General features: G+C 31.0%; 1 non-coding gene across 1 annotated transcript; it reads right to left on the reverse strand.

The window, feature by feature from the left end:
* Positions 1–2,693: 2,693 nt before the first annotated feature.
* Smp_tRNA_01487_Sup_TTA.1.1 lies at positions 2,694–2,760 on the reverse strand. The gene has a single exon. It is a non-coding gene (tRNA).
* Positions 2,761–9,393: the final 6,633 nt, after the last annotated feature.

A 9,393-nucleotide genomic window follows, 5' to 3' on the forward strand; every position in this document is an offset into this window, starting at 1 on the left:
TTTAATTTAAACTCCAAACATAATCGTACGCTAGAGATATTTACTTACCAGATCCTTAAAAAAATGACAATATTTCCGTACGATATTCATGTAAGAAATTTCTTTGATGAAAGTTACTATTTCAACACAACTAACAGTTCAAGTTGTAGATTGTAAACTTTCAGAATCGAACTTGATCATAATTTTTTTATTTTTAACTCATATGTTCACAAAATGATAATGATAATCTATGACAAATTCAATGAAACATTGAAATTATTCTTGTTACCTATTAACATTCAACAAGTTAAAACAAATGATTCATTTAGTATGATAAATTTGCACAGAAATTTCGGCTTATTTAAAACTTTCAATCATAATTACTAACCTACTGAAATGCCAGTAAAGTTTTTTGTTTGAAAAAACCTCGTTAAAAACTTTCTTTTTTTCCTCTTGGAAACACATTAAACAGGGTTATATTCTCTAGACAGAAAAAGAAAACTAAAAGAAGAGAGAACAAAATAAAATTATATGAAATAGCCAACTGCGTATTACGGTCAGACAAATAGAAATTATTTTATTTTATTTAGAAAAAAATTAACTAAAGTTTTATTTGATTCACTACCTTTCGAAATATAAAATCATGATACTGACTAACTAATAGCTGCCACTAGTTGCCAACCCAACAACAATGAAATGCTGGTGTCCTCTTGTATATTTTTTTGTTATATTCACTTCAACCTGAACAGAACTCAAACACCTGATAACATATTACATCAATGAAAAAATAACCCTTAGAATACATTTACAACTATTAGATCTAGTTTTGAAAAAACACAGATCTGTGCTGTACGACATATTTCTAACTGATCATTCAGATTTGTAGGCAAACTGGAAAAACTTTAATTAAATCATTTATATGAAAATTCTTCACATAAGCTGTAGTGTAAAAACTGGAGACCACAACTTTATTAATAATCAAATCAAATATTTAGATAGGTTATGAAAATGGTACATTTGTTACTTTGAGAAAAGATCGTCAAAAAATTACTCATTAGAGTATAACATTTCGTTCTTGGATGTTTGGCATAACTGAACAAACCAAGGGACATTGGAAACACATGTATACATGGTATAAAGCCATATAGATTTGATAATACACTATAATAGAAACAGCCTAACAGTTCACAAGAAGAGTTGTGAACATACACTGTTCAGAAAAGCTGAAACTCACCACACCACTCTCTTTGCATGAAAAGATCCGAGAAACTCATCTTCTCTTTGTCTAACGTTGAAACAACTATCCCAGCAACGTTGTCTTAAGATGCCTAATGATCCCTTATTCTTTCAGTCTCAGCATCCCTTTGAATTTTACAAATTAGTGTTAATTATTATGTTCTTCTTCACTTTATTAAGCAGACAGTTATCTTAATATTTTATTGTGCAGATCATTACCTCTTATTTCTCCAAAACTATTATACAATGTAAACTCTTGACGAGCTATGATTACTTTGCTAAATGGTTCAACCTCTTTTCTATTCATTATTTGAAAACTTTAACTATATTAAAGTAACACCCTTCCATTTATAGTTCATTATACTCAATACTTGAAATTTTTGATAATCTTTACTATATTATCCAGCGTTCGTGTCAGTTACATGGTGTAACACAAATAAGCTATTTGTGTAACTCATTTCTTAACTGTTTTTATAATGGTTTTCAAGTGATTTTTCTACATTAGTTTATTCTAATGTTAATGGACTGAGTTATGTATGGTTCATTAAGTAACCAAATAAAAATTTACTGATTGGGCCAAATCAGGCAATATGTAAAAATTATACTGCTTACTAATAATGATCTCTTTATGTAACATATTATGCTCTATTTGTAACTAATATTCTCGCAGTTAAGATTTATCTGATTGTCTTTTAATTATTATCACTTTAGATAGTAGGTTGTCTTACTTTGATGATATAAAGACATATATAGATTAATCAAAGTGCTGTAGTCCATGATAGTAATCATAAGAATGATGACTTTACACATAAATTATAAGAATAAATCAGCTTGACTTATTAATATTTCGTACTCATAAGGATCATCAGTAATAATTATTCATTTGCATTCTCTCTTGTTTTTGTTTTAACTATAAACCACATTCATTTTAATCAACTGATTTTAGCATACTATGTAAATATTACTGATTAAATTAATGTATGAAAGTTAATTGGTATTTTACGTAGATTCCGTAACCATAGAAACTGTGTTAAGTTTATTAGATGGATTTTAACATCTAGATAAGAAAAATCACCCATCATAATAATCAATCATTTGGGTAACAAAAAGACCTATCAATGAAGTTACTAAGTAGACAAATTAGATTTAAGATATTTTAAACTGCAATAAGCCGGATGATAGTATCATCATCATCTAAGAAATAACGCAAAATTTAGTGAGGTTTCAAATGATGATTAAAGTAGATACAACAAGTTAACAATCAATGTTGTACTTTACATATTATAGTTATTGTACACTGACAATAACCTAAAAATTATTGAAAATCAAGAATAAATGGAAAGCCTTTTTTGTTCCAGTTTGAAACTATTCATCATTGTAAGCAAAGATGGATAGTGGCTAACAGTGGAATCCAGGACTCGCGTTTCGTCCTACTTGGGACTCGTCAGCTGGATGTACATGCATCTCACAGTTGATGTTCACTCTGGGACTCGAACCCAGTATCTTTCGCTTTAAATGCCATCACGTTATCCACTCAGATACTGAGTCCTGATAGCCACTTGCTTGTGCAATTGGGTGAAGTTTTAAATTCACTTAGTATTGTTTGATTGAATCTTCCCATTGATGCTTAGGGCTGCAATTGATCAGTTTCTTATTGGCATATAAGCATACTCTGCGTTTTACCTCGATATTACTTTAGTTCACAAGCATTATAAGCAAAGATGAATAGTGGATAGCAGTGGAATCCAGGACGCACGTATCTTAAAATATGAGATTGAGAATACATAATTAAACATCCAGTCTCATTAGTGAGTAACTGACTTTTTTCAGCTAATTGATTTACTTTACAAACCACTGCTTTATACTTTAAATTTTAAGCAGTTTTCAATAGAAATAAGTACAAGTCATCTTTGGCCTAATTTCAAGATTTAGATGAGAATATAGCCTAACAATTTGCAATTAGGAATATTATATGATATTACGTCAGTAAGCAAAGATATTGCAATTTCTTTTTATTTTTGTATCAATATTGTATCTTTAGTAAGAAATTTTGACTCTTGTATACAACATAGGGAATTTATTTGAAAAACTATCTGAAAAAGTTGTTTTTTTTTGGAATAGTCAACATTTCATTCTACTTGTTGTTGTTGTTTTTTTCTTATGCTTAAGATAGTTTTGTTTTTTATCTACTTAGTGACATTCACACGACATAGTTGATTTCACAGTTATAGGATGATTCCAAGAAAAAAGATAATAGAACAGGTGATGTATCAAATATACCGCTAATGAATACATAACATACTGTATAAATCCTTCTTAATTAAAAAAAATATTCTATACTGTCATAAATAGTAAACACGCAAATATTCCATTTTATATTGAACATCAATGTCATAAACTATAAAAAAATATTTATTATGTTTGTCACTATTCTAAATGTTTACATGATGTATTTAGTTGAACAGTTTCTATGATAAATATGCTATGAGAGTTTTATACTTCATAATTTCTGTTCCCAATTTAAGCAAAATAATTATTGATATTAATTGTGAATAATGTTTATCTTACTAATTGTTTTGATATTATTTACATTAATCTAAGGATACTGAAACTAATTCAGTTGTTTTAATTCATTTTTATATTGTTTGTTTGAATCTTCCCATTGATGTTTAGGACTGCAATTGATCAAACTCTTATTGGCACGTATAAATCCTGTGCGTATTGCCTCGATACGGCCCTAAATAACAAGCATTATAAGCAAAGATGGATAGTGGATAGCAATGGAATTCAGGATGAGTGTTTCGTCCTGGTTGGCTCTCGTCAGCTGAATGTGCCTGCATCCCAGAGTTGATGTTTACTCCGTGACTCCAACCCATTACCGTTCGCTTCAAACGCCATTGCATTATCCACTTAGTTAGTGAGTCATTCATATGACATACCTAATATTTCTGTACATGATATCAGTTTGTATATTAATGTCAAATTTACACCAGCTGAATCTACTGTTGCTATGTGTTTATAAATTTAAAATTGTTGGTTAATATTGAAATGATTAACATGCAATACATACTTTAATTAAACTTTAGGTTAAATGAAATTGTAGGAATAAAAGCAGAAGTAAAGACAGATAATCTAATGCGAAAGAAACCATAACTGTTATATCCGGACGAGAATAAATGTATGGTAACCGTTAATAATTACTTATGAACTAATATTATATGTATATTCCTATTGTATGACTATTAAGTGATTATATTATATGCATATTCATATTCCCTTCATTATAAGCTTTTATTTGACCTATTGACTATTATCATACGATTTACTCTTCTTGAGATATTTCCAATTTATTAGTAACAGTTTCTCACAACCATAGCCACTTTTGACTAGATCTTGTACAAATATTATTTTCTATTTTTTGGTGTGACGTGGTTTGATTTTGCTTGTATAGAAAACAAGGATGTTTGAAATAGACGATTCGTGTCGCGGAGGATGAGATTAGCATTCTGGACTTAGCAGGCAGGGCTTGGCGGAAAAAGAACCAACAGGAACTCTAGACTGCTCGTACTGGTTTATGCATCATTAGTTTGGTCGTATAAGTCAGTGTATCTAAATTGGCAAATCTTATTTCGCGATAATCGTATGGTTAATGACATAACAATACCATATTTAACAATAAAACCAGATATTCAATTTGGGATTACGTAATGTGTGAAGTTATATGGATTACTTAAAAAAACAATAGATATACGATAACTATATAGGAATAAACTGATTAAGTGAAAAAGGAAATGAAAATCTAGATAATGAATAGAAATAAAGAATAATTTAACATTAACACCGTTGGATGCCGGCTCAGTGGTCTATCGCTTAAGTGCACTCACGCGAGACTGATAGGTCCTGGTTTCAAATCTCACGAGGCGGAATCGTGGATGCGCACTGCTGAGGAGTCCCACAATAGGACGAAACGGCCGTCCAGTGCTTCCAGGCTTTCCATGGTGGTCCAGCTTCAATTGACTCATGATCTCAACTATATAAAATAATATAAAAACTTTGATAGAAGGTAATGCACCCAAAATAGTGAATTTATGCACCGAAAACGCATTACCAATGCAATTGTTCAAATTTGAACTTTGTGTCCAAAAACATCATCATACTCTAACACTCTTAAATCCACATAGATTTACATTATAATGATGTAGATAGGAAGAATATATTAAATCATTTAATCTTAAAAATTTAGATGTAATTTTTTGTTTTTTTAATTGTTCAGTCCAAAATCGTTAATCTAATACACATTTAATACTATTTACATTGAAAATCTATCATAAATTTTTTTGTCTAACATATATAGATTACTCATGTAAACTAATGGATATTAAAATGAAAACACGGAGTTCAGCGAAGGGATCTCTTTTCAACGAATTTATTATCAAGCTGTATAGTCGTATATATATGAAAATGTTTTATTAAAGTACTAATTCCGTGAGGAAATGTGAACACTAATAACCAAGATTATAATAGGATGATTAGAATGAATAAAATGTTTTGGATACAATAATTAAAGGTCATAGAGGTGTAAAATAAATAAGATGATCTGATGAGTATTCATGAATAAAATAATGAGAATATAAAATATAAGTAAAGGGGAAATGGAGTAATAATAATAATAATAAAAGAATGATAATAATAATAATAATATTAAGGCCATGGTAACGATAATGATAAGACGTACTTCTTTTGTGCGCATAGTTCTGGTTTGAGCTCATGGATGGTAAGAGCTTCGGCTATTTTTAAGAGTTTGACCTGAAGAAATCTGGGTAGATTTGAATGAACCATATAAACAACCTTAAAATCAGACTGTGGATCCGTAGAATTATTACAGTCGATTAGGTGTTCAAGTATAGAGCTCTTAACTACTTTCTTTTCACCTTTGTAGAACCAAACTGGGATATGTTCTCGTATCCGAGTTGAAAGCGAGCGCTGGCTACGGCCGATGTACCTTGCTCCACAAGAGCAGGTGAACTGGTAGATGCACACAAAGGTGACCAAAAGCGGAAGCTTATCTTTTATGGATACAGAAAATAAGTTCTTGCTCGTGAAGGTGATTCGTAGTTTAGCAGCATTAAATGTCCTTTTTATCGTTGTTGTTAAACGATTTTTAATAACGTCTGATGTTCGATCACCTTTAAATTCCAGACTTATATAAAGGTTTTTCTTCGGCACTGAATAACTAGGTTTCCTGTTGACGCTACTTCTATTCATATTTTTCTCTATGAACCGGTCTGGGTAGCCGTTTTTCATCAAAGTTTTCTTAAGGAACGCGAGTTCTTCGATAATGCATTCCGTACTACATATTCGATGTATACGATAACATAAAGTATGAATCACATTTCTCTTTCTGCTTAACGGAACCCAGCTATAGAAGTTAGTTAGTTGGCCAATCTTGGTTATTAGTGTTCACATTTCCTCACGGAATTAGTACTTTAATAAAACATTTTCATATATATACGACTGTACAGCTTGATAATAAATTCGTTGAAAAGAGATCCCTTCGCTGAACTCCGTGTTTTCATTTTAATGATTAAATGGGAATTATATACCAATTAATGGATATTACTTATAAAGAAAGAAAAGTAGGTAAATAAAGAATAAATTTTCAACTTGGTTTATTGTTCAATACATTATGGATATAAACAGTAATTTGTTTTACATTTTACAAAAGAATTCTGTTTTCGTTTGTATTACCGAAATGTGGTAGATAATAGTAGAACCATAAACTGAATTCACTTCTTTTTTTTCAGAATGATTTCTATACGAACGGAAAGCATTGAAAGCATTCTTTTTTAAAGTTTCGTTTTCACTCTACTTAAACTTATAAAATAACTAATTACTTAATAAACTACTGGTGGTTATAATGAAATTAGTTTAGGAAGAAAAATTAACTAATTACTTAAACTTCGTTTTCTCAATCAATAGTCATTTAACAAATGAACATATTAGTAGTTATGGGATAAGAAGATGAAGTTTATCAGAATTATATGATATATTTGAGCAATACATTTCGAACAATCTGATCACACATATACTTGTTAAGAACATTTATATATGATAATTGAAAAGGTCAACTAGACCTCTTATCCCCATTTCCAACGTAGTTGACTTTTTATTTTTATATATAAATGTTCTTAACAAGTAGATGTGTGATCAGATTGTTTGAAAAGTATTTGGCTAATATATCGTATAGTTCTAATAATTTTCATCTTCTTATAACACTATTGAAATTTGTGTGTACCCTTAACCTACACTGGTAATACTGATTCATTATCCAAAGTGGTTAACACATTGTTTTTGTGTACTTTATTTATTTATTTATTTGTTACAGTTTACCTTTCACCTGTCTTGCTGACCTTTTAATCTTCATATATAAATGTTCTTAACAAGTATATCTGTGATCAGATTGTTCGAACAGTATTGCTCAAATATATCACATAATTCTGATAAATTTCGTCTTCTCACTGCATCATCGAAATTTATCAAAGAGACTAATTGTTTTAAAAAGTTATTTTTATCTATTTATTTATTTGAACACATGAATATTGGTAAAATGGGGCACCAGATATACACGCAGCACACAAAAAATTGTCATTTCATTTACTTGTGTGAAGGCTATGATGCTGCCTGGGTGCCCAGACCGAAGCAGGTGGTTTTCTTAGAGGGCCACTCCCCGAGCCTTTTGCCTAAAGGTCTGATCCACAAGACAGTGGAGCATCTTGAGGAGATGCAGTTCCATGGTAGCCGGTCATCAACGATTGGTTCATATGCCATTTGTTCCCTCAGGATACTCGAGCCCATGTGCGCCATCGGTTTGGAATCAGGGTTTTCCAACTCCCCTAGGTGAACTTTCCGTGTCCACCAACCCGGCTAAAGCACCGAACATTCATTTTCGTCCTCTCAATTTTACACACAACACTGTGGCCAGGAGAAGGCAGTGAGTAGGACTTCCTTGACAGAGGCTGTATACGCGTAGCCGTGTGAGAGCATTTCGAGGGAGAGGGTGGGCCCATCCCACTCTCGGCCGTACCAGGGCATAGAATAACCAACCAAAATGTCTTAATGACGTTATCTAGAATACACTGTTCAAAATGGATTAAGATATGTGCATCAAAGTAATATTCAAAAGAGGTTATTACAAAATAAACAGATATTTGAAATGTTCATATTGACTTAAGGATTTCCATAGTATTTTCAATGTATAAAGTATAATAATTTCAAAGTATTACCATTTATAAATGATTATAAATAAAAGGTTATGAACAGTTACTTCTCTTCAAATATTTTCACATGTTTCTTCGATAGTTAAATCTATGAATTAAATAGCTTAGATTTTTTCAATTCATAACATAGAGATAAGATAAAGCAATTAGTGGCTTTTATAAATTTCCATTGAGTAATTAGAAGACGGAGTTGATCTGAAAAATGTAATGTATTTGCGCTATACATTTCAAACAATCTGATCACACATATACATGTCAGGAGATTTTATATAAAAATTAATAAAGGTCAATTAAATGAAGGTTAAAGTAAATAAAGTAATAAAGGAGAAAGAAAATTAACATCGTATAGAAAGAATAGGAAAATGTCGCGTTATTCTAGGCCATAAAATGACTAAAGAATTACTAGAGTAAATCCACGGTTACGAAAAATTGTCTTTGTACAGATAAGAGAGGTTTAAATTTACGAATAACCAAAAATTCAATAAACCTGAAAATTCTTCCTTGACAATTTCTGTACAACGTTTTACCAATCTACTTGTTTGAATGGACATACATACATAGGGAGGAGTAATGGAACAATGCAATCAAGGGTCATTGAACATATGCCTAGATGGCTTCAAAACCAATTAGTTTCAAATGGTCAGAACAACGTGGGAGGTAGAAAACCATGTTTATCGATAGCGAAACATATAATTAAAACGGGGTACAAAATTGACATTATTACAGCTTTCAAAACGTTTTGTGGAAATTGTCAAGGACGAATTCTCAGATTTATTGAAGTCTTGGTTATTCGTAAATTTAAATTCCCCTTATCTGTATAAAACAACTGTGGACACGTACTACTGAGGAGTCCCACAGTAGGACGAAACCACTGCTTTCAGGCTTTCCATGGTGGTCTAGC

The sequence above is a fragment of the Schistosoma mansoni genome, chromosome W, assembly GCF_000237925.1.
Source record: "Schistosoma mansoni strain Puerto Rico chromosome W, complete genome".
Taxonomy (NCBI): Eukaryota; Metazoa; Platyhelminthes; class Trematoda; order Strigeidida; family Schistosomatidae; genus Schistosoma; species Schistosoma mansoni.